Source organism: Bos grunniens, chromosome 20, assembly GCF_055505025.1.
Source record: "Bos grunniens cultivar Pamir isolate PY7600 chromosome 20, Bosgru_T2T1.0, whole genome shotgun sequence".
In the NCBI taxonomy this organism is placed as follows: domain Eukaryota; kingdom Metazoa; phylum Chordata; class Mammalia; order Artiodactyla; family Bovidae; genus Bos; species Bos grunniens.
The window spans coordinates 54,242,501-54,267,741 of NC_141184.1; the positions used below are offsets into that span (position 1 = coordinate 54,242,501).

At 43.8% G+C, this 25,241-nt stretch overlaps 1 long non-coding RNA gene across 5 annotated transcripts in view; it reads left to right on the forward strand.

Moving 5' to 3' along the window:
- The window catches only part of LOC147350425 (uncharacterized), a 217,361-nt gene that overhangs the window by 148,751 nt on the left and 43,369 nt on the right, over positions 1-25,241 (forward strand). For 4 of the 5 annotated variants that reach the window (XR_015148840.1, XR_015148838.1, XR_015148836.1 and 1 more), the window contains 3 exons: positions 3,690-3,785; positions 5,439-5,566; positions 6,613-6,726. This is a non-coding gene — a long non-coding RNA (uncharacterized LOC147350425). The remainder of the gene's footprint in view (positions 1-3,689; positions 3,786-5,438; positions 5,567-6,612; positions 6,727-25,241) is intronic. The other variant, XR_015148839.1, reaches the window with a different exon arrangement.

Consider the following 25,241-nt stretch of genomic DNA (forward strand, 5'->3'; position numbering starts at 1 on the left):
TTACAAGTTACATGTCTGAACAAGAACTTGTATCCAGAATATATGAAGCTCTCTCCAAAGTCAACAGGAAGAAAACAAGCAACCAGTTAAAAAGTGGACAAAAGAATACCAAAGAGAACTAAAGGATGGCAGATAAGCACATAAACAGATGCTCAACATTGTTAGTCATAAGGGAGATGCAGATTAAAACCAAAATTGTATACCACTAAGAATCAATTAGAATGGCTAAAATATAAAAAAGCTCACAACACAAAGTGCTGGTGAAGAGGCAGGGTAAATGACAAACTCTAATAGGAATGCAGAATGGACTAACCACTCTGGAGCACAGTTTGGCAGATGCTTATAAAGTTGAACACATCCTTACTGTACCACCTAGCAGTCCCACTCCTGGGTACTTACCCTAGAGAAGTGAAAACTTATCTTCTCACAAAAACTGATACCAGAATATCTGGAACAGCTTCTTTGATAATGGCCCATATCTGGCAATAATCCAAATGCCCTTCAATAGGTAAATGAATAAACAAACTGTGGTGCTTCCATCCAATGGAATACTTATTCAGCGATAACAAGCACCAATTTGGATGAATCTCAAAGGCATCTGAAAGGCATTCGGAGTGAAAGAATCAAATCTCTAAAGATTATGTACTATATGATTTAATTTATATGACAGTGTCAAAAGAACAAAGCTATAGCACAGAGCTAAGGAATATCTCAAGGGAATTTTCTGGGTAATGGAATTGTTCTGTATCCTGATTTTGGTGGTGGCTATATGTGGCCATACAAGTGCTAAAATCCATAGACCTGCACATCCATACACACACACAGACACAAAGTCAATTTTACTGTATCACGATTGAAAAACAAGGTAGGCGCAAAAGTGTGGAGTCTGCCTTCAGAGGATCTCCCCAGGCTCATTCTCCTTGGGGGCCCAGGCCTTCCTTTCTCTCCTTGCTCCTTTTGTCCCAGTCTCATGGCCCTCTTCTTTTCCCTCCAGAGCTCCATCATGGCCAGGCTGTAGCCCTTCACAGTGCCTAAGGCTTTGGTTTTGCACCACACTTTTCTTGGTTAAGACTAACCATCAAAATCCCCTGCACTTTGATCCGATTCCCTTAACAAGCCAACAAACAACAAAAACAAAATCCATCGTTGCTTTCCCCCTTTCTCCACCTCTGCATCCAATTCATCTTGGAGTACTGCCGGTTCTTTCAGAACAGATCCAGAACCTAATCACCGCTGGCATCGCCAGGCATAGCATGGCCATTCTAGGCCCCAACTATTGCAGCTGCCTCCTATCGGGTCTCAATACTTCCAGTTCTTCCCTGCTATTGTCTGTCTTCAACACAGCAATCAGTCATCCTAGTAAAACAAATATGTCATTTCTCTACTGAAAATTCTCCAATATCTTCAAGTGATTTAGAATAAAAGGCCTACTCTGGCCTCTAAGGGCCTTTTGAACCAGCCCTCACCTGCTTTCCTGGCCCTTTATATTCCCATTCTTCCTCCCATACTGCAGACCAGTCATTCTGATCTCCTTGCTCTTTCTAGAAGATGTCGTTTATTCCCACCTTAGTGCTATTTCCTCTGCCTGGAAGTAGCTTCTCAGAGATATCTGCATGACTGCTACTTCAGATAGTTTAAGATTCAGCCCTAAAGTCACTTTCTGAGAGAGAGAACTTCTCTGACTGCTTGTTTGAAAGAGCCTCCCTGGTCTTCCAGTCTCTCCATCCCCTTAACCTGATTTATTTTCTCTCAACACTTAGCCACCTGCATGTAGCTTTCTTACAGATGCTGACTTCCTACTGCAACTCAGAGTCCAAACTCCTTACTGTCCCCTGCAAGATGCTCTGTGGTCTGGCTCCTGCCTTCTTCTCTGAAATCACCACCCTCTCCTCCTCTTGCTTCCCTGACTCCGTTTCCCCCTGTCCAGGTACCCTGACTTCCCTATGTTTCTGGAACATGCAAAGCAGGTTTCTATGTCAGGATCTTTGTTCTGGCTTTCCCGTCTCTGTGGAAAGCTGTTCCTTTATGCAGCATCCGAGCATATTCTGCACAAAAGTTGCTTAAGCAGAAACCTTCTTTGACTAATGAATCTAAAACAGCAAGTCCTTCATCATCTGGTATCCCCCTTCCCTGACTTATTTTCTATTGCATTTGTAACTGCCTGATTTTTGTGTATGCATATGTTTTTGTTACGTGTTACCTGTCTCTCGTCACGAGGCTGGTGAGAGCTGGGACCTTGTTTTCTTTGCTCCTGTCTCACTCTGTGCATGCTAATGCCAATTTGAGGACGACTGGTGCAGGGAGGCACTGGGACTATCAGGAGCTCTCGGGGTGGTGTGCGGGAACCCTGGCAACTCTCCTGTTGTTGCTGCCTGTGTCTCTCCCCTGGTGTGAGCTCTGTATGGGCAGAAGCCAAGAGGCAGTGCCCAGCACATAGTGGGTACTTGGGAATAGTTGTAGAATGAATACCTGAATGAAGAAATTATACAGGCCTTTGGGTATTTAAAAAGGATTTTGCCGTTTCAAAGAGGAGATCTCCATGTTTTAAATGGAAAGAAATGATATGAATTAGGGGTAGGAGGGTACAAAATTTGGAAGCTCTTTCTGACATCTTTACATTTACCCTGGACTGGTAAACACATTTTGAGGCCCTTCTATTGACCTTAGGTTAGTGATGACATATTTTAATATGGCCTCAGTCACGCACAGCTCTTTTCTCAGTTCCTCCTACATGTGTCCCCTCCCCACTCAGCTCCTCTGCCTGGACCATCCTCCCAGCCCCGAGCCTTCCCAGAGTCAACTCTTCCTCACCCTCGCATCTTAGCTCAAGCCTCTCTTCCCCAAAGTTCCCACCAGATCAGGCCCAGGGGGGCACAGCTGTGATTAACATGTGTTCGTAGGATTCCTCAGGGAAGGTTCCCGTGAAGGGGGAGCAGTGGCTGCATTTGCCCGGCCATTCTCTCTCCTGGAACCCCACACTGCCTGGCAAGGAATAGACTTAAAGATTTGTTGGATGAAAACATTCATTCATTCATTAATGAAACAAAAGCTACTAACTTTTCAGTAGAGCCCCAATTTCAGGATGAAGCAGTGAAGGCAATTGTTCAAACAAAAGGCAAAGAAATGCATTCAGCTTTTAACTCCTGGTACTGTTAGAATATGAAAGATGCTGTGGTGTGCAGGGCATGGGACGTGGGACAGGTGGGTTTCTAGGGGTCAAGAAAGGACAGAGGAGCTTCACTGCTGCTGAGCTCTGCCACTCTGACCTGAGCAGGCTTCCTCATTGTTTGAAGTATAACAGGACCAAACCTTCAATCCAGTAATACAGCTGGTGCTCAGATTTTTTATTTTTTTTTACATTATGTGAAATTTTCTTTGTGCCTTTCTGCTGAAACTCAAACGATAAGAATAAGAATAGAAGAGATCATTGAAATCAGCTCCACATAAGGTGACCTTCAGGCAGTCAGCTGTGTCCCACTGAGGGTTGCTTGGCCACATGTGCGTTTGGCAGGGAGGAGGGGTTTCCAGAGGCTCCTTGTCAGGAAGGTGTGGAAGTGAGTCAGCTTTCAGGTAAGGGACGAGGGACACTGGTCCGGCCCCCTTTAATAGGGCACTCCTCCTGGAAACTCCGAAAGTCTGTGCCCATGCTTTCTCTGTTAGTCTAAACTTCAGTCTTCTCCCTTACCTAGCCTCTGCAGGAAAGGCTGAAGTGGTGTGTGCCATGCCTGTTGCTCATTGGAATCACAAGGGGGAGATCCAACAGTTCCGAAGCCATGGCTCAGATGGTAAAGTATCTGCCTACAATGTGAAAGACTTGGGTTTCAATCCCTGAATCAGGAAGGTCCCGTGGAGAAGGGAATGGCTACCCACTGCAGTATTCTTGCCTGGAGAATTCCATGTACAGAGGAGCCTGGTGGGCTACAGTCCCTGGGGTCGCAAAGAGTCGGACACAATTGAGCGACTAACACTTTTACACTTCCAAGTCCTGCCTGTGACCAGTTAACCTAGGTGATTGGTAGGGTCCAGGTATCAGTATTTTTAAGACGCTCCCTAGATAACTCTGGAGTGCATCCAGAGTTGACATTCACAGGAAGGCATCAGCACAATCAGCCGATTTCCCTTTTTCTTCTTTCCTGTTCTCCTTCTGGCTCTCAGATGGGCTAGATGGTGACGGTGTATGTGGTAGGCAGACCTGTGTGATGGCTGCCAGGCATCCTGCCACCTGCTACCCCTGTCCTTGTGGAACTTCTGCCCCTGGAGGGCGGGCTGGACTTGAACTCCAATCAGCCTAACCATCCAGAGGAAAAGGGTCAACACAGCATGGGGAAGATGAAATGAAAAGCCCTGCATAATCCACAAGCCTGGGGTTTGTCTGGGTCAATGTGTGGCTATCAATGAGCTTCACCACCTCAGGTCTCCTCCGCCCCCTCCCCTGCACTCTAACCCCAATCCAGTGGGGATGGTTTGGGGGTGATCAGCCCCTTAGTGCTGTTAACATCCTCAATAGAACCTTTCTTCAAGGCTTCTGGTTCTACCACCTGCCTTCTTTTCCCCTTCCGCTTAACCTTGGCCACCTGGTCTGAACTGGGTGTTGGCATCCTGGCCCTGTTCTTTCTCAGCTAGAGGAAAACCTCCTCTCAAAGCAGAGCCAGCCAGGGCAGTGTTTGGCACAGCACAGCCACAGAAGCTGCTTCTCTAGGTCGGTATTACATTCGTTACTGTGGTGTGAACCCACCACTGGGACCAAGGTCTACTTGGGTGCCCTGGCTCTGGCGGTGAGTCACTCTTGCATGGTCTCTGCGAGGGTAGATCAAACTCAGGCTTCCTGACCAAACCTCACTCCTGATGTTTCTTCAAGGAGATGTGGACTCCCAGGCCAATCGGTTCCTCTCCCTTACATTTTCCCCAAGCGTCAGAAGAACTACTCTGGGGACACTCGCCATGTCCCCAGCTCCCCTCAACCCAGAGGTGCCAGCAGCTCTTTTGTTGGTTTGGTTCTCCACTTAGATCACTGAAGTGATTTCAGATCCAACTGGGCAACACTCAGCATTTCATTTATGTCTTGGCAAGGTTACCATGTTATTACTTAACTGTGCTGCTGCTACTCAATAAGTGGGAACTGATTGAAATAACCACAGGAGTTGCTGGATTCCCCTAATTTTAGCACAGAGTTAAAGCTCACTCCCACAGTTGGAAGTTAAAATAGGCTGCCAGCCCACAGAAATGCCCACCCACCACACCTAACTGTCACACCACTGATGCCTGTCAGGGAATGAGATGCAGAAGGCTGCAGAACATTCTTAGAAGCAAGGTTCTTCTCCTTGGCAGATGCCTGAGGTCATTTTGGCCTGGCTGAGTTTCCCTCAGACCCTGTGCCTGTGGAACTTTGCATGGCTGCTTTTAGATACTCCTGTTTTCCTCCCTAATTTGTTTAACAGGCAGTCCAAGTACAGAGAACACGTTAGCGCAATGGAAGAGAACAGAAACTTCTGTTTGGGGGTGCCACTTTAAATGACTCATTCCTGGAGGCCAGATGTGTGGAGGGCAAGGACCCTGAGAAATCAAGGTAATTTGGAAAGCATAAAACTGATATTTAATCCAGGCTAACTTGCTTTCTTAGTGTCATGGCAATCAACCACAAGCCACATGCCACAGCTTGAAGTAAAATCTCGAGTAAACAGCTTCTCGTATGATTCCCCCAAACCCTATCCAATTCTTTTGGTTTTGTTCTATTGAAAACTGTATCTTACCAGAATTTTGAAGGAATTCTATGAGAAGTGAGTTCTTACAGTGTGCCTACTGCTTAATGTTTCTAGTCACTGGTCAGTTGCAAGTTCTCTTGCTCCTATTTTAAGTCATCATCTGCCCCTAACACCTTAGCACAGCATTATGGGTCAGACTGTCAGGGGAAACTAAAGGAATAGATTAGGCGGAGGAAAGGTTTTATCCATAAGGTATTTCCTGAGAGGATGCCGGGCAGCTCCCAGAGTTCTGTCAAGTCTTCGGTGCCGGTGTTGGCCATTCATTTCTTCTCTCTCCATTGCCATGGCCACCGTCTTCTCCCAGGCCTCAAGGCTGGCAGCTGGGCTTTGCTGGAGTCTTGGCATCCATGTGGGTTATCAGGGCCACATTGCTCTTCTTTAAAGATAGCTTTTCCCTGCCACTGTTCTGCCTAAAAATGTCCAGTGACTTTCTGTGGCCTGTAGAATCCAGTCCAAATAACTGCCAGTGATTTAACTGGTTCCTAATGGCATGCCCTCCTAGATGCCATGACCTTTTCATGAAAACTCTTTCAGCCAGACTCAGTTTTTCCTTAACATGCCCATTCCAGCTCACCTTCTCACCTATCAGCTAGAACTCCTCTAAGGCTCATCTCTTCTCCCCCTGCCCAGCTTGTTCAGTCCCATCCAATCTTCCCGCCTGTCCACATCCAGCTCACCTCTGCTGCTACCTGCACAGGGCCTTTCCTGATTGTTCCCAACATAGAGTGAGCTCCCCATGTTTTTGGATTTTCACAAGTACTTGTGGTACTATTATCCTGCTGGTGTTGTTTTTCAAATTAGACTCAAAGTTCTAACCCTTGTACCTATTTGCTACTTCATTTTTTTTCAGAGTCAGTATTTTGAGCATACAAGATGGGTAGGAGTCATGGATCCAAGAAAAGACAAGGAAGCAGAAACAAAGGAGTGGACGCTTCTGTCTGCAATGTGATGCTTTCAGTGTTAGGTGGGTGCTTTCTAAGATCTATGAAAGTTCCCACTCTGGGAATTGTTCTATAACCAAGGTCTCCCGCTGTGCTATCAGGATCCCTTGTACGTGGAATCATAGTTCTTGCATATCACGAGACTATCCTGGTGAGAAAGAGACTTGGGCTGGTTCATTTTTTTTGTAAAGCTGCAAGGAAATCTAGTGCATGACCAGACTTATTCACACATTTACTGAATCAGGCCAAGCTTGGAACTAAATGATGAAAATGAAAATTAATCAGGGACTCCCCTGGGTCTCACACATGGCAGTTTTGAGTCGTCTTTTTTTTTTTTTTTTCACTATCACAATTATTTTTCTTATTCATTTTCTTTGGTTGAATAGACGACTGTAAAAAAAGGGAGGGGGGGCAGAAGTAGTGATGGAAAGGAATAAACCCATGGAAACAGTGAAATAGCTGCAGAGATAAAATTAGGCAGGAAGGAAACAAAAGCAATTTCAGTATCTCTGTGCGAGGCACGCAGACCTTTCCTTGCCAAGACCCCTGGATCAGGTTGTCTGATGAGGTGGCAGGTGCTTCCTCGATTCACACAGAAAACAAGCCGGAGGCCTCTCTCACTGTGGCGGCTAGTTACATAAACACTGTGTCCTGTGCCTCCTTTATGTCCCTCCCAGAAGAGATGAAAACGACCCAGTAGTTGAGAAAAGAGAGAGAAGGCTTTGTGCCTTTTCTTCTTTCATGAGGACTTAAGGTAAAACTCTTCTTGACATTATAAAGTAGGGTTACGTCCCCTTTACTGACTTTTTGTTGAAAAACCAAACCACAATAGAAAGCAAGCAATCATATAGCATTTTCACACCCCAGAACCTCACTCATCTTGGTAGAACAAAACGGCTTTAACATATAGAAACCTTTTCTTCTCACACTGATTAACAAGTAACATTAGGCATGACCCCAGTCAGATTTTTAAAACTTGCTGAGTACCTTTCATGAAGACTTGGAAACTGCGTAAGACTCTTTCTCCAGGAAGCTGTGTTTGACACTTTAACAGTATTGCCTTAGCAATACAGAGAAGGCAATGGCACCCCACTCCAGTACTCTGGCCTGGAAAATCCCATGGATGGAGGAGCCTGGTGAGCTGCAGTCCATGGGGTCGCTAGAAGTCAGACACGACTGAGCGACTGCACTTTCACTTTTCACTTTCATGCTTTGGAGAAGGAAATGGCAACCCACTCCAGTGTTCTTGCCTGGAGAATCCCAGGGACGGCAGAGCCTGGTGGGCTGCTGTCTATGGGGTCGAACAGAGTCGGACACGACTGAAACGACTTAGCAGCAGCAGCAGCAGCAGCCTTAGCAAGAGCAGAAAACATTCAGAAGGCAAATCAAGAATTTGTCCCAAACAGAGTGCTTTCTTCTGAGCATGGGGATGGTTTCTATATGAGATGTCAGTGTAGTTTCTATATTTGCCATAAAAATGTCCATGAAAGCTAAACTATTGCTCAGTTTTTTAAATCAAGCAGAGTTAGCCAAAGTGCTTTGTAGAAGAGACTCTCAGGAAAGGACCAGAGAGTGGCCATGATGACTAATCAGCGGCAGGAGCGGGGCTAACCAGTATTGGCGGGGAGGGACCTCAGGGCCCTGGGGACCTGTCAGGCAACTCAGATTCCTTCAATTGTTGGAAACAGTCCTCTGGAAGGGACACAATGAGTTAATGTGCTGATTGAATGTACTGCCAGCTGCTAGTTTACTCTAGTACAGGAAGGCTGCTTTCCTTACACACAATTCTTTGTTGTGTTGTGCTAAAGAGAAATAAATATATAAAAGCCTAAAAGGAAGCCTTCCATGCTTTATGCCTGCTAAAATTGTCAGGACCATGTGCCTTGAGGGTATGTGCACCATGCTTGCCTTGCAGGGTTGTGAAAGAAGAAGATGGCGCTATCAGAACCAGCCCATACACTTCACAGCTTGTAAAGAACTTGCATATACATTTTCTCAGTTGAACCTTGCAACATCAGTGGGAGGCCTGGAAGGCTGATGTTGTTATCTCTTGAGAGGGAGTGACCATACTGCTGCAGCATAGGGCAGCTTTGCTTCAGGAAGCCCCAGTTTATTGTGTTGCATTTTTAAGTAGTATTTTGTATCCTACAAGGATGTTTATGACAGCAGTGTTTATAACAAGGAAAACTGGAACCAACCTAAATGTTTGTTAGTAGAGGACTAATTAAACTATGGAACTGGCCTAGGTAGAATACTATGTAGCCATTCAGTCCAGTTCGGTGGCTCAGTCGTGTCTGACTCTTTGCAACCCCATGAATCGCAGCACGCCAGGCCTCCCTGTCCATCACCAACTCCCGGAGTTCACTCAGACTCACGTCCATGAAGTCAGTGATGCCATCCAGCCATCTCATCTTCTGTCGTCCCCTTCTCCTCCTGCCCCCAATCCCTCCCAGCATCAGAGTCTTTTCCAATGAGTCAACTCTTCGCATGAGGTGGCCAAAGTACTGGAGTTTCAGCTTTAGCATCATTCCTTCCAAAGAAAGCCCAGGGCTGATCTCCTTCAGAATGGACTGGTTGGATCTCCTTGCAGTCCAAGGGACTCTCAAGAGTCTTCTCCAACACCACAGTTCAAAAGCATCAATTCTTCGGCGCTCAGCCTTCCTCACAGACAGAATGTGGTCCACTGGAGAAGGAAATGGCAAACCACTTCAGTATTCTTGCCTTGAGAACCCCATGAACAGTATGAAAAGGCAAAATGATAGGATACTGAAAGAGGAACTCCCCAGGTCAGTAGGTGCCCAATATGCTACTGGAGATCAGTGGAGAAATAACTCCAGAAAGAATGAAGGGATGGAGCCAAAGCAAAAACAATACCCAGCTGTGGATGTGACTGGTGATAGAAGCAAGGGCTGATGCTGTAAAGAGTAATATTGCATAGGAACCTGGAATGTCAAGTCCATGAATCAAGGCAAATTGGAAGTGGTCAAACAAGAGATGGCAAGAGTGAATGTCGACATTCTAGGAATCAGTGAACTAAAATGGATTGGAATAGGTGAATTTAACTCAGATGACCATTATATCTACTACTGCGGGCAGGAATCCCTCAGAAGAAATGGAGTGGCCATCATGGTCAACAAAAGAGTCCGAAATGCAGTACTTGGATGCAACCTCAAAAACGACAGAATGATCTCTATTCGTTTCCAAGGCAAACCATTCAATATCACTGTAATCCAAGCCTATGCCCCAACCAGTAATGCTGAAGAAGCTGAAGTTGAACGGTTCTATGAAGACCTACAAGACCTTTTAGAACTAACACCCAAAAAAAGATGTAGCCATTAGGAATTAGAGGTGTGCTCCGTCGCTTCAATCATGTTCAATTCTTTATGGCCCTGTGGACCATGGCACGCCTGGCTCCTCTGTCCATTGGAGTCTCCAGGCAAGAATACCGGAGTGGGTTGCCATTTCCTTCTCCAGGGGATCTTCCTGACCCATGGATTGAACCCGAGTCTCCTGTGTCTCCTGCATTGCATGTGGATTCTTTACCCACTGAACAACCTGGGAATTAGACAGAAGTGAATTCATTAGTGTTTAAGTGTATTCTCTGATGAAGAAAATTATTCAGAATATATTTAAGCCAATAAGCAATGCATGATCCCTTTGTGATAAGAAAAATGTGCGTGGTAAAATAATGCTTATCTTTGGCGCTGAGAGTATGTGTACTATTTGTTTTCTTTCTCATCCTTGTCACTTCCAATTTTAATGTTCATCAACATTAGCAAAGTGTGAGTCAGCATTTACACCCAGATTAACTTATAATCATTAATGGAACAGATACAGCTCTACCTCTGGGCTTCCTGGGTAAAATGGTCCCCATGCACACAGGTATATCAGCCAAGGTCCTGGCAGGGACCTGAGTTCAACCAAATGGTGGAGATGTAGAGTGTTGATTAAGCCACAGTTTACAGTGGTGTAGCGTGGGTGAGGGAAGCAAGCAAGGGTGACTAGGCACCCAGACACTAGGAACAGTGGGAAGAGCCATGAGCAGCCTTAGGGCACTGGGTCTAGAGGAGGAAGCAGGGCGGGGCTGTGGAGGAGGGGACCCTTGATGGAAGCTGTAACAGTGAAGGCCATTGCCCTTGTCAGACACCAGTGAAACAGGGAAGCTCTGATCTGATCTTTCTCTTTTTTAAAAAATTTATTCATTTTTTATGTAGACCATTTTAAAAGTATTTGTTGAATTGATTACAATATTGCTTCTTTTGTTCTTTTTTTTTTTTTATGCTCTGATTTTGGCCATGAGGCATGTTGGGATCATAGCTCCCTGACCAGGGATTGAACCTGCATCCCCTGTGTTGGAAGGTGAAGTTTTAACCACTGGGCTGCCAGGGAAGTCCCCTCTGATCCTGTTCTCCTGCCTTTTTTCTTATCTACTGATGCCTCCCACTGACCAAGCCCAACTGGAAGCCTGCTGACAAGGGGATCTGGCTAAACTGTACATAGAGGTTAGCCTCCCGGGGCACAGAAGAGGGCCGAGAGTGCAGGAAATGGGTCTGGTGATGGAGAATGTGCAGCAAACACAAGGAGAAGAGCCCCCTCCCCGCCCCAGCCCACGCTTGGTCTCAGTTCTCTGGAGAAAATGGGTATCTCTTAGCCAGGAAACTGAAACAGAAAGGAAGCACCTCTTAAAGCTGTGTGAGGTGAGTGACTTGATTTTGCTGCCTGTGCTCAGAACCTCAAAAGCATGGAGACGGGATCACAGATCACCTGGCCCACGTGAGCACAGAAAGTCTTTGTGGAGTGTTGTACAGAGATAAAATGGTGCATTCTTGGATCCCAGTAATATCATCTCTGCTGCCTGGGGGAAAAAGGGGACTTCCAGGGAAAGGAAGACCCAAGTCATGATGATCTTGCTGTTTCCTGCCGGCCCATCTCTGCTCACATGTCCTCTTGCGCTTCAGTGTCTCCTTCATCAGCCCCCGATGAGAGCAGAACTAGAGAAACAGTGGCAGCCCGTGACTCCTGAGCGCTAACAAGGTGGCCAGCACTGCAGGCTCTAAGCACTTCATATGACCAACTCATTAAGCCTCTCAGCAACCCTGTGAAGGAGGTAACACCGTTCCCACTCCACTGAGTGGCTCAGAGCACGCATAATGCAGCCAGCCCGCTGGGCTTTGAATCCTGCCTCTTCCACTTCCCAGCTGTGTGACTTGGTTTTCCCACTTGTAAAATGGGGACAATTACAGTGTCTGCTTCATGAGGTCATTATGAGGAGTAAATGAATAGATGTAAGTAAAGGGCTCTGCAATGGGTCTGGTGCTTTAGCAAGCAGCCGGTAACTGTTAGCGGTTTGTTGTTCAGTTGCTAAGTTGTGTCCGACTCTTTGTGACCCTATGAACTGTGACCCACATACCAGGCTCCTCTGTCCTCCACTATCTCCCAGAGTTTGCTCAAATTCATGTCCATTGAGTTGGTGGTGATGCTATCTAAGCATCTTACCCTCTGCCGCCCCTTCTCCTTTGGCCTTCAGTTCTTCTCAGCATCAGGACCTTTTCCAGTGAATCAGTTCTGCGCATCACGTGGCTGACCTATTGGAGCTTCGGCTTCAGCAACAGGCCTTTCCAGTGAATATTCAGGGTTGGTTTCCTTTAGGAGTGACTGCTTTGATCTCCTTGCTGTCTAAGGGCCTCTCAAGAATCTTCTCCAGCATCACAATTTGAAAGTTTCAGTTCTTATTAGTGGTTATTTTCCCCAGTTCCCACGAAAGGAAACTGAGGTAGAGAGATGTTAGCTGCGGTAACATCTGGTAGCATTGATGGTAGCTGCGTCAAGTCACAGAGCTGATAAGCAACAGAGTTAGGGCTCCAACCAGGAAATAGGGTTCAGCATTACACAAAAATACCCACTCTTTCTCGCCCTGCTACTTTTGAAGGGGGCAAGGTCACATCGGGTTTGAGGTTGATCATTCTCTGCCTGCCTAAGATGCAAAACAATTCCCTCGAGTTTTGGAAGACCGTGCAGGCGATGATCTGTGAACGCCTGTCCATCCTTCAAATCTCCCTTCCTCCAGGGTCACTTCTCCCAGGTGTGTAGTCCCCTGGCAGAAGGCAGTTGGCAGGTCGGGGCAGGTGAGTAGCCTGTTTCTCAGTCTCGTATCCCTTGAGATCAGTTAGAATAGAGAGCAGAATTGTGGGAACTGAGGGGCTCAGGTCAGCCTATGAGTCCTCAATTTTCCAATTCCTACACCCTGGCAAGCCATGGCAAGTGTGTGCTCCAGCTTAGCTGCCTGCTCTAGGACAAAGAAGAGCCTGGGGTTGCCCAGCACATCGCCATCATTGGTTTTTTCTATTAGCCAGAGAAAGGTCAGGGGCAATCACCTGGCCGAGGTCATGAAGTCAAGTCAACACAAATGTTGAGGTAACTGACAGAGCTCACACTGGAATTCACAAATTCTTTAAGCCTGGGCTGCAGCAGTCTTTCCTACTCTATTTCATGTCTTTGAAACTAGCTTACCTGCATCTCTCTCTTGGCTTCCTCTTGAATAGTGGCTTTATAATTAGATTTTTTTGTCAGTCTCATCTTTCATTTTACAGTGGAATGTGATCAGTTACAAACTACAACAGAACATGCTCAAAGCTGTGCCACCAGCAAGTCAAAAGGCCCCAATGTAATGTCCATAGCTTGTTGAAAACACAATCAAATGGCTATTCAGCAAATCTCTTTTTCTTTTATTCTTTTTTTTTTTTTTCTTATGGCCTGGCATGCAAGGTACAATGAAATAATATGAATGCAATAATATGTCCTCAATTTTACAGATGCCTAGTAACCAAAGTCAAAGGAGATTGCCTAGTGTTTATTAAAAAAAAAAAAAGGCAATTCCTCCAAAAACATCATGCGCAAGAGAAAAATGTGTATTTAAGTTTGCACAGTGTTGATTGCTGCTTTGTTTTCTCACTTATCTTCACAAAGTTGCTTTCAGGAAAGGGATTATTTAGTCAATGACAGCAGTTCTTTACTTGAGTCTGAGCTAAGTCACTAATGCTACGTAGCAGCACACTGGCTAGACCCTGGCATCCAGGCTGGTGGGAGGAGAAGGTGATGTAAAAGCAGATCTGGACTCAGTTTCCTCATCTGTGAAATGTAGGGGTTGACCTAGCCTTAGATGATCTCTAAAATTCCTTACAACTACAAAAATATTTTTTTCTCAAGCTTCTGGACCTGAAAACTTTAAAATATGTGCTGAGCTGTGTTCTGAGTCATTAAATTAATTAAGAAAATGTGCTTAGCTTTGAACCCAACATGGGGCCATCAAGAGCTGAGTAGCAGAAGTGGGAGTAGGGTGAATGCTATTTTTTGCTGGTTCATAGGATGATTTTCTGATGATTAGAAAATGTGCCCTCCTTATTGGGAAATTGGAATTAACATATATACACTACAATGTATAAAATGGATAACTGATGAGAACCTACTATATAGCACAGGGAACTCAGTGTTCTATGGTGACCTGGGTGGGAAGGAAATCCAAAAAAGAGGGGATATATGTATACATTTAGCTGATTCACTTTGCTATATGGCAGAAACCAACACAATATATATATATTTTTTTTTTTTTTGACTTTTCTGAAGTTCAATTCTGGTGTCATTTTTTTTTTTTAATTTTATTTTATTTTTAAACTTTACATAATTGTATTAGTTTTGCCAAATATCAAAATGAATCCGCCACAGGTATACATGTGTTCCCCATCCTGAACCCTCCTCCCTCCTCCCTCCCCATACCATCCCTCTGGGTGGTCCCAGTGCACTAGCCCCAAGCATCCAGTATCGTGCATCGAACCTGGACTGGCATCTCGTTTCATACATGATATTTTACATGTTTCAATGCCATTCTCCCAAATCTTCCCACCCTCTCCCTCTCCCATAGAGTCCATAAGACTGTTCTATACATCAGTGTCTCTTTTGCTGTCTCGTACACAGGGTTATTGTTACCATCTTTCTAAATTACATATATATGCGTTATTATACTGTATTGGTGTTTTTCCTTCTGGCTTACTTCACTCTGTATAATAGGCTCCAGTTTCATCCACCTCATTAGAACTGATTCAAATGTATTCTTTTTAATGGCTGAGTAATACTCCATTGTGTATATGTACCACTGCTTTCTTATCCATTCATCTGCTGATGGACATCTAGGTTGCTTCCATGTCCTGGCTATTATAAACAATGCTGCGATGAACATTGGGGTACACGTGTCTCTTTCCCTTCTGGTTTTCTCAGTGTGTATGCCCAGCAGTGGGATTGCTGGATCATAAGGCAGTTCTATTTCCAGTTTTTTAAGGAATCTCCACACTGTTCTCCATAGTGGCTGTACTAGTTTGCATTCCCACCAACAGTGTAAGAGGGTTCCCTTTTCTCCACACCCTCTCCAGCATTTATTATTTGTAGACTTTTGTATCGCAGCCATTCTGACTGGTGTGAAATGGTACCTCACAGTGGTTTTGATTTGCATTTCTCTGATAATGAGTGATGTTGAGCATCTTTTCATGTGTTTGTTAGCCATCTGTATGTCTTCTTTGGAGAAATGTCTATTTAGTTCTTTGGCCCATTTTTTGATTGGGTCGTTTATTTTTCTGGAGTTGAGCTGTAGGAGTTGCTTGTATATTTTTGAGATTAGTTGTTTGTCAGTTGCTTCATTTGCTATTATTTTCTCCCATTCTGAAGGCTGTCTTTTCACCTTGCTAATAGTTTCCTTTGATGTGCAGAAGCTTTTAAGGTTAATTAGGTCCCATTTGTTTATTTTTGCTTTTATTTCCAATATTCTGGGAGGTGGGTCATAGAGGATCCTGCTGTGATGTATGTCAGAGAGTGTTTTGCCTATGTTCTCCTCTAGGAGTTTTATAGTTTCTGGTCTTACGTTGAGATCTTTAATCCATTTTGAGTTTATTTTTGTGTATGGTGTTAGAAAGTACTCTAGTTTCATTCTTTTACAAGTGGTTGACCAGATTTCCCAGCACCACTTGTTAAAGAGATTGTCTTTAATCCATTGTATATTCTTGCCTCCTTTGTCAAAGATAAGGTGTCCATATGTGCGTGGATTTATCTCTGGGCTTTCTCTTTTGTTCCGTTGATCTATATTTCTGTCTTTGTGCCAGTACCATACTGTCTTGATAACTGTGGCTTTGTAGTAGAGCCTGAAGTCAGGTAGGTTGATTCCTCCAGTTCCACAACATTTTAAAATAGCTATACTCCAATAAAAATTAATTTTTAAAAATTGGTCAAATACAAATAGGCAAATTATAGATGATATGCTATGACTAGTGAACACTCCAAAAGATATTCAAGAGTTTCTAATAATAAAGAAGTATGAACTAAAAGACAAAAGAAGAAAATGTGCCCTCTTTGTATGGAAGCACTTCTCAGGCCCATGGCTCAGTGAGCTGACTGTCCCTTTCTGGAATTAGGAAACTCCTTCCTTGGGCTTCCCTGATGGCTCAGATGGTAAAGAATCCACCTGCAATGCAGGAGCGCTGTGCTATGCTTAGTCTCTCAGTCATGTCCGACTCTTTGCTACCCCATGGACTGTAGCCCGACAGGTTCTTCTGTCCATGAAATTCTCCAGGCCAAGAATACTGGAGTGGGTAGCCATTCCCTTCTCCAGGGGATCTTTTCAACCCAGGGATCAAACCTAGGTCTCCCACATTGCAGGCGGATTCTCTACCAGCTGAGCCACCAGGGAGGCCTGCAATGCAGGAGACCCAGGCTCAGTCCCTGTGTTGGGAAGGTCTCCTGGAGAAGGGAATGGCTACCCACTCCAGTATTCTTGCCTGGAGAATTCCATGGACAGAGAAGCCTGGAGGAGTACAGTCCATAGGGTGGCAAAGAGTCAGACGTGCCTGGGTGATTAAGCACACATGCACACGCTCCTTCCTCTGGGCAGATGCAGCCTGTGCTAGGACTCTGCTTGTGTGAATGAAGCCCCACCCACTCCTTAGCCAAGCCCCTGTGCCGAGCACCACCTGCACAGCCTGCCTGAAGACCAGTGTGATGGGCATCACGTTCATGAATAGAGTCTGCAACAGCTAAGCAGGAACCTGCTTTTTTTGTGTTTTCCAAACTCTTGTTTTAACCTAAAAATAAGCAAATAAGCAAACAAGCAAACCAAAAGACACCTTGGTGCTCATGTGAGTGGAGATTCCTTGAATTATAGTACATGGACCTCTCATTTCGCTGAAAAAGTGTGTTTTGTGAATAGGTCTGGGAGAGTATCTTAGCCTGGGTTCCCTCAGAAAGCAGGACCTGAGAAAGAAGGGTGATGTATGTGGTTTATTTGGGAAACACAGGTACCAGGAACAAGAGATTAAGAGCCGTCAAAAAAGATGGGAGGTAAGCCAGTACAAGGTGCTTCATCAACCTGGTCCCTAGTGTGGTCAAATGGAGCTCCATCCAGCTTGGACCTTGGAAGACCATCTTCTCAAGGAATGAAAGAGAGAATCATTTTCTGGCTCTTAGGACCAATCCGTCAAGGATTGCCCCTGGGGTGTTGACTCCTCCGACATCCAGGTGTGTACATATGTCGGGATGGTTAAGTCCATGGTGGTGCTGGCCGAGGCACTGTGTCAACGAAGGCTAACCCTATCTCTTTCTGGTACTAAGTCAGTGCTTCGAGGATAAAAGAATGTCTGGTGGAAAGCAACCTACTAGCAAGTGACTGGCTGGCCTCCTTTAGGGATGCCTATGCAGATGGAGTTTTCTCTACGTGACAGGAATTCATTCAGTACAGCAGTTGCTAGACTGGTCTTGGTGAGACATCACTCAGGTGGTTGGGGCCATGCTGGCTGACCCTCTATCCCTGCCCCATGTCTCCTGTGTCATGCAAGTCCTGGAGCAGCTAGGGGGAGAGGCTAGCTGACATCCACAGGCCGTCCTGTTCACCCAGTGGTTTAGTGCTGCCCCTGCAGGGGATGTGCTCTAATGGGCCTGGATATGAACCAGACATCTGGCTGCTATGTGCCTAGTGCTCTACATGACTTTCTCCACATTTTCCTACCTCCTTGACTTCTGAGGCTGAGTCATAAAAGGCCATGGAGCTTCTTCTGTGTATCAAGACACTTCTTCTTTCAATTACCCTGAAGCTATCATACTATGAAGAAGTCCAAGCCAAATGATGAGGCCATGTGTTGGTGTTCCAATTGACAGTCCTCACTGAGCCTAGTAGGCTTCAAGTCATCTAGCCTAGAAACGAGAAATAGGTGAAGATGATTTCAGAAGATTCCAGTCCACTTTGAGTCAGTCACTTTCTGCCATTTCAGTTTCCCCACCTAAGGCTTTAGCCAGCTTTCCAACTGAGTTCCCTCGTCTGAGCCACAGAAGAGAGAAATGGTTTGAGTGACTGTTCTCTGAGTTCTCCCAAATATGGCACAAAGCTAGTACAATTCTAGATACACAGGAGAGAAATCAGTTCATTACATACATACAAATGGATGCCTCTGGGCATTGGGACTTAATCCAGTCATGGGACCCCAATTTAGAAAAGCTGGAAGAAGTAGGGACAAGACTTTCTTGGTGTGTCCTGCCCAAATTCCTGACCCATGGAATCTGTGAGCACAGTGACAGGGGCTTCTTTTATATCTCTAAGTTGTGGGGTGGTTTGTTATGCAGCAAAAGAAAACTAGGCAAGGTATAAGATCTAACATCTTGTCTTTTACCTCAAAAAGTTGTAGCATCCCCAGATCATTGGACTCCTAGAAATGTCACTGATCAGGGGTCTGTGTAATGTTCACAGGGTTTCATTTCTCTGACACACAACTTGCTATTTCTGTTTACCAGGTTAAATTTGTGTGATGGCATCAACACAGTGTTCCAACATGCTTATGGCACAGCAGAGGCAATTAAAAGGTCACTGAAGACAGTTCTGCAACACTGTGTAAGAGGCTTCATATAGCCTTAAGCAAGACTATGAATGTGTACTGATGTCCTTCCCACTTAAAGAAGGCCTAGTCTTGATCCTGTTTATTGACAAGGAGATGAAAAGCACATACTCAACAGATCAATAGCAACATACAGAGGGCCAGAGGCTGTGTTGACCTGTTTTGGTAGAATATCACATCTAGCTGAGTAACTGAGATGATTGGGACTCAGTTCAGTTCGGTTGCTCAGTCGTGTCTGACTCTTTGCAACCCCATGGACTGCAGCACACCAGGCTTCCTTGTCCATCAACAACTCCAGGAAATCGCTCAAACTCATGTCCATAAAGTCAGTGATGCCATCCAACTATCTTATCCTCTGTTGTCCCCTTCTCCTGCTTTTAATCTTTCCCAGCATCAGGGTCTTTTCCAGTGAGTCGGCTCTTCAAATCAGGTGCTCAAAATATTAGAGCTTCAGCTTCAGCATCAGTCCTTCCAATGAATATTCAGGGCTGATTTCCTTTAGGATGGACTGGTTTGACTCCTTTCAGTCCAAGGAAATTTTAAGAGTCTTCTCCAACACCACAGTTCAAAAGCATCAATTCTTTGGCACTCAGCTTTCTTTATGGTCCAACTCACATCCACACATGACTACTGGAGAAACCATAGCTTTGACTATACAGAACTTTGTTGGCAAAGTAATGTCTCTGCTTTTTAATATGTTGTCTAGGTTTGTCATAGCTTTCCTTCTAAGGAGCAAGCATCTTTTAATTTCATGGCTGCAGTCACCATCTACAGTGATTTTGGAGCCTCCAAAAATTAAGTCTGTTACTGTTTCCATTCTTTCCCCATCTATTTGTCATGAAGTGATGGGATCAGATACCATGATCTTTGTTTTTTGAATGTTGAGTTTTAAGCCAACTTTTTCACTCTCCACTTTCACTTTCATCAAGAGGCTCTTTAGTTCTTTCTGCCGTAAGGGTGGTGTCTTCTGCATATCTGAGGTTATTGATATTCCTCCCTGCAATCTTGATTCCAGCTTGTGCTTCATCCAGCCCAGCATTTCACATGATGTACTCTGCATATAAGTTAAATAAGCAGGGTGAAAATATATAGCCTTAATGTACTCTTTTCCAATTTGGAACCAGTCCATTGTTCCATGTCCATTTCTAACTGTTGCTTCTTGACCTGCATACAGATTTCTTAGGAGGCAGGTAAGGTGGTCTGGTATTCTCATCTCTTTAAGAATTTTCCACAGTTTGTTGTGATCCACACAGTCAAAGGCTTTTGTGTAGTCAATGAAGCAGAAGTAGATGTTATTTTCTGGAATTCTCTTGCTTTTTCTATGATCCAGCGGATGTTGACAATTTGCTCTCTGGTTCCTCTGCCTTTTCTAAATCCAGCTTGAACATCTGGAAGTTCTTGGTTCATGTACTATTGAAGCTTGCTGCTGCTGCTGCTAAGTCGCTTCAGTCGTGTCTGACTCTGTGCGACCCCATAGACGGCAGCCCACCAGGCTCCCCCGTCCCTGGGATTCTCCAGGCAAGAACACTGGAGTGGGTTGCCATTTCCTTCTCCAATACATGAAAGTGAAAAGTGAAAGTGAAGTCTCTCAGTCGTGTCCGACTCTTCGCAACCCCATGGACTGCAGCCTACCAGGCTCCTCCATCCATGGGATTTTCCAGGCAAGAGTACTGGAGTGGGTTGCCATTGCCTTCTCCAATTGAAGCCTAGCTTGGACAATTTTGAGCATTACTTTGCTAGCATGTGAAATGAGTGCAATTGTGCAGTAGTTTGAATATTCTTTGGCACTGCCTTTCTCTGGGATTGGAATGAAAACTGACATTTTCCAGTCCTGTGGCCATTGCTGAGTTTTCCAAATTTGCTGGCATATTGAGTGCAGCACTTTCACAGCATCATCTTTTAGGATCTGAAATAGCTCAACTGGTATTCCATCACCCTGGCATATTGAGTGCAGCACTCTCACGGTGTCATCTTTTAGGACTTGAAATAGCTCAAATGGTATTCCATCACCTCCACTAGCTTTGTTCAAAGTGATGCTTCCTAAGGCCCACTTGACTTTGCACTCCAGGATATCTGGCTCTAGGTGAGTGTGATCACACCATCGTGGTTATCTGGATCTTTGAGATCTTATTTGTATAGTTCTTCTGTGTATTCTTGCCACCTCTTCTTAATATCTTCTGCTTCCATTAGGTCCCTACTGTTTCTGTTCTTTATTAAGCCCATCTTTGCATGATATATTCTCTTAGTATCTCTGATTTTCTTGAAGAGATCTCTAGTCTTTCCCATTCTATTGTTTTCCTCTATTTCTTTGCACTGATCACTGAGGAAGGCTTTCTTATCTCTCCTTGCTATTCTTTGGAACTCTGCATTCAGATGGTTATATCTTTCTTTTTCTCCCTTGCCTTCACTTCTCTTCTTTTCTCAGCTATTTGTGAGGCCTCCTCAGACAACCATTTCACCTTTTTGCATTTCTTCTTCCTGGGGATGCTTTTGATCACTGCCCCCTGTACAATGTTATGAACCTCCATCCATAGTTCTTCAGGCACTCTGTCTATCAGGTCTAATCCCTTAAATCTATTTGTCACTTCTGCTGTATAATCACGAGGGATTTGATTTCAGTCATACCTGAATGATCTAGTGGTTTGCTGTACTTTCTTCAATTTAGGTCTGAATTTTGCAGTAAGGAGCTATTGGGGCTACCACTCCGTTAGTTTTGTGGTAGTCCACTATCATCCACCATGATCTGACAGTTTACTTTTTCAAGACCCATACAGATGAATTACACAGGGATATGATAGAGAACATCATCCCTTTATAGTAATACTTTGTCTTTGATGGTGACACCGATTCTCTTCAGGATGAAGTGTTGACTTGGGTTTACTCTCCAGGCTGGTGGGGTTGGGGTTGGATAGTTTTCATGTGGTTGGATTGTGTCCACTTAGCCCTTCCTGTCCTAATGGCTCTTACTCTGTAGGTCAGGGACCAAGGAGAGGATTATGCCAGCTCCTTTGTTTATCAATCCAAATCATGCATTTGGGGAATGGGGAGATAACCAAAGATGGATCTATGGACGTATTTAGTCTACTTTGAAGTGTGTTTGGGTTAGCTCTCAGGTTTTAAAACCCAGTTGTATACGTCAAGCACCACTCTAGTTGGCTGCTCATCTGTCTCATCACTGGGAACACTCTGGCTTTTTAGCCACTGCCTTAGATGCCTGAGGACCAAAGCACCTTCCAGCATTGCTGCTTGTGTAGTAGTCACATATCCTACTTTCACTTAAGAATTGCCACCTGGCCTCTGACATTCCAGAATCCTGTTATCTTGGTTGATGATAAGGAGCCTAGACCCCTGGCAGCATCTCCTCCTATTAACTCCAGTTCATAGGAAAAGTTACCATGGAATTCCTCAAAAGATGCCAGTGTTCTCTTCATCAGTGTATTTCTTATTGCTTTAGTCAATGGGATGTCTTCTAGGACCTCCTGGGGAATATAGAGAGGTGGAGAGTTCTCTGCTGTCACTAATAAATCCAATTTAACATTTCTATCCTCCCTTGGCCCTTCCTGGATAGTCCACCAACGTCATTCTAGCAACTACGCCTTATTCACTGTGATCTATTGATGTATCCAATCTTCAGAGTCATGCCAGCAGTGTGTTATGACTAGATTCTGGTGTTTTTGCCAGGACGTTAAATCCTAAGTCAAGAAAGCAGGCTCCCGTATCAATGAATTCTTACCACCCGTATTTATAGGCAAGTCTCCCTTGCCAACCCTCGCAAGATGCACTTCCATGTGTATTTTGCTGGTTTCTGCCAGCACATATTTGCCAGGTCTTGCAAGTCTGTTGGTATACAAGGAGAACACGTTGCGTTTCCTGAATAGGGCTGTGCTGAGACCTGACTCTGCTTATTGGTAATAACAGGAGGACAAGGTCAGATCCTGAGGAGGTAAAGCACCTTCTCCTGGAGTACTTGCCTCAGATAAGGCTTTGGCAGCATTTCCACATAAGGGGAGGCTGTTTACTCTGGAAGGAGTGATGTAGTTTTTTCTTTGTGTCCTGAGTGGATGAAAAGATCTATTTTTTCCCCCATCTGTTACTTGTTCTCTATTTCCTCTATTTTTTAGGTTGACTATTTTTTATGATTCCCTTTGAACTCTTTTATTGTCTTATTAGCTAAAACTCATTGTTCTGTTATACTATACTTCACATAGAGCTTAGGAACCTAACAGTGAAACACATCTATTTCTCCCCTTAAGGCTTGGTGCTATTTTTGACATACATTTCCTTTATATATATTATAACCTTACTTTACTTTGTTTTGTTGTTTAAATAGTCAACTATGTTTTAAAGAGATTTAACCAAGTTTTTAAAATCTTATATGCTTATCTATGTTATAACCACTTCCAGTTCTGTGTGGAGATCCAGATTTTCATCTGGTATCTTTTTCCTTCTGCCTGAAGAGCTTCCTTTAGAACTGATAACATGGATCTGCCAGTGACAGATTCTGTCTTCTTTTGTATGTCTAACTAGTCTTTATATTTTGTCTTAACTTCTGGAAGGTGTTTTCACTGGGTATAGAATTCTAGGTTGACAAGTTTTCATGTTTAAAGCTATTACTCTAGCTCCCTTCGGTTGCATTGTTTCTGGTGAGATACTGCTGTCATCCTTTTGTTGGCCTTCCTCTGATTTTTGGTTTTACTCTGTTTATTAGTTTGAACAATTTGTTTATAATATTCCTTGTTTTAGTTTTATGTGTCCCATACTTGGGCTTCAGTTTTATTTTAATCCTATTTACTTTATCTGTAGACCTCAATTACATGAATATTGGGCTGCTTTAAATTGTTCCAAAGATCAGTGAGTCTCTGGTTTTTTTTAATTCTTTTTTCCTTGGTGTGTTTAACTGGGCATAGTGTCTACTGCTATTTCTTAAAATTCCTTAAAGGTTTTACCCTGCAATCTCTAATTTGTGGTTAAATCCATTCAGTGTAATTTTTATCTCAGAAATTGTAGTTTTCATCACTAGAGTTCAATGTGGATCTTTTAAATATCTTTCGTATTTGTACTTCACTGGTTGACCACCTGTAATACAGTCTTCATACTTGTTTGAATGTCCTTGTCTGTTAATTGTCACATCTGTGTCAGTTCTGGACTGGTTTTGATTGGCTGTTATTTCTCCCTAGCATTGGTCATATTTTCCTGCTCTGTTGCGTAACAGGTCATTTTTAACTGGCTGCCACACTTTTTGAATTTTCCTTTGTTACTGGCTATTTTTGTATTCCTATAAATATTCTTGAGCTTTGTTCTGGGATGCAGTTAAGTTGCTTGTAAACGGTTTTCTCCTTCTGGGTCTTGTTTTTAAGATTTGTTAGGTGGAACCAGAACTGTGTTTAGTCTAGGGTGAATTATTTTTCATTACTGAGAAAAGAGCCTTCTGAGTGTCCTACCCAGCGCCCCATGAATTGTGAGGCTTTCCAGTCTGGTTGGTGGGAAGAGGCAATGTTCATGGTCCTGCACCCTCTAATTTTGGGGGTGGTACCTTCCTCACTGGGCAGCTTCCTCACATGCATTCCTTGATCAGTATACTCTGTGGAATATCAAAGAGGATGCTCTGTAGATGTCTCTTGTTCTCACTCTGTGCAGCTGCCTCTCATTGGATAGTCTGTCTTACAAACTCTGGTTGGTTTGTCTACTTCTTTCAGAGAGTCCACTGGATTCCTCTGCTTGGATTCCCCTTCCCTGCACCACAGCCTGAAACCTCTCTCCAGGTAATAAGCTTTTGTAGGGTTTATTTTATAGGAACAATTATTTGCTTCCTATCTCTTGGAAATCACTGTTGTTTTGTTACCTAATATTCAGAGTCTTAAAAACTGTTGTTGTATGGATTTTGTTTTGTTTTGTTTTGGTTGCATGAAGGAGGGTTAAGTCTAGTCTCTATAATTTCAGCTTAGCCAGAACTAGAGTGTGTCTGTCTTTAAAATATTCAAAACTGCATTTGACTCTTCATTTGTAGAGCATTTGCAAAGATCTTGAGTGCAGAAACCAAGCTGAATTTATCTCTGTAAACCTAAATGACCGATATGACTTTGCATATAGTAGATACTTGGTAAATGATTGGTATTTTGAATTGTAGTAGGAAAAGCAGGTGAAAATATCCTAATGGAATTTAACAAAAAGTTTTTTTTGGAGTATAGTTGAATTACAATGTTATGTTAGTTACAGGTGTACAGCAAAATGAATCAGATATATATATATATATATATTTTTTTTTTTTTTTCACTCTTTAGATTCTTTTCCCATATAAGTCATTACAGAGTATTGGGTTCCTTATGCTATACAGTAGGTCCTTGTTAATTATCTCTTTTCTATACTGACTCTATTTCTGTTTTGTAAATAAGTTCATTTGTACCTTTTTTTAGATTCCACATATAAGTGGTATCATATGATATTTGTCTTTTCTCTGACTTACTTCACTCAGTATGACAATCTATGTTGCTGAAAATGGTATTTGTCCTTTTTTATGGCTGAATGATATTCTTCAGTGGGATATTTTTTGCCTAATTCAAGATAGAAATGTCTAACTGAATGTTCAGTAGTGAAAACTTCTAAAAGTAGTGCTCTTT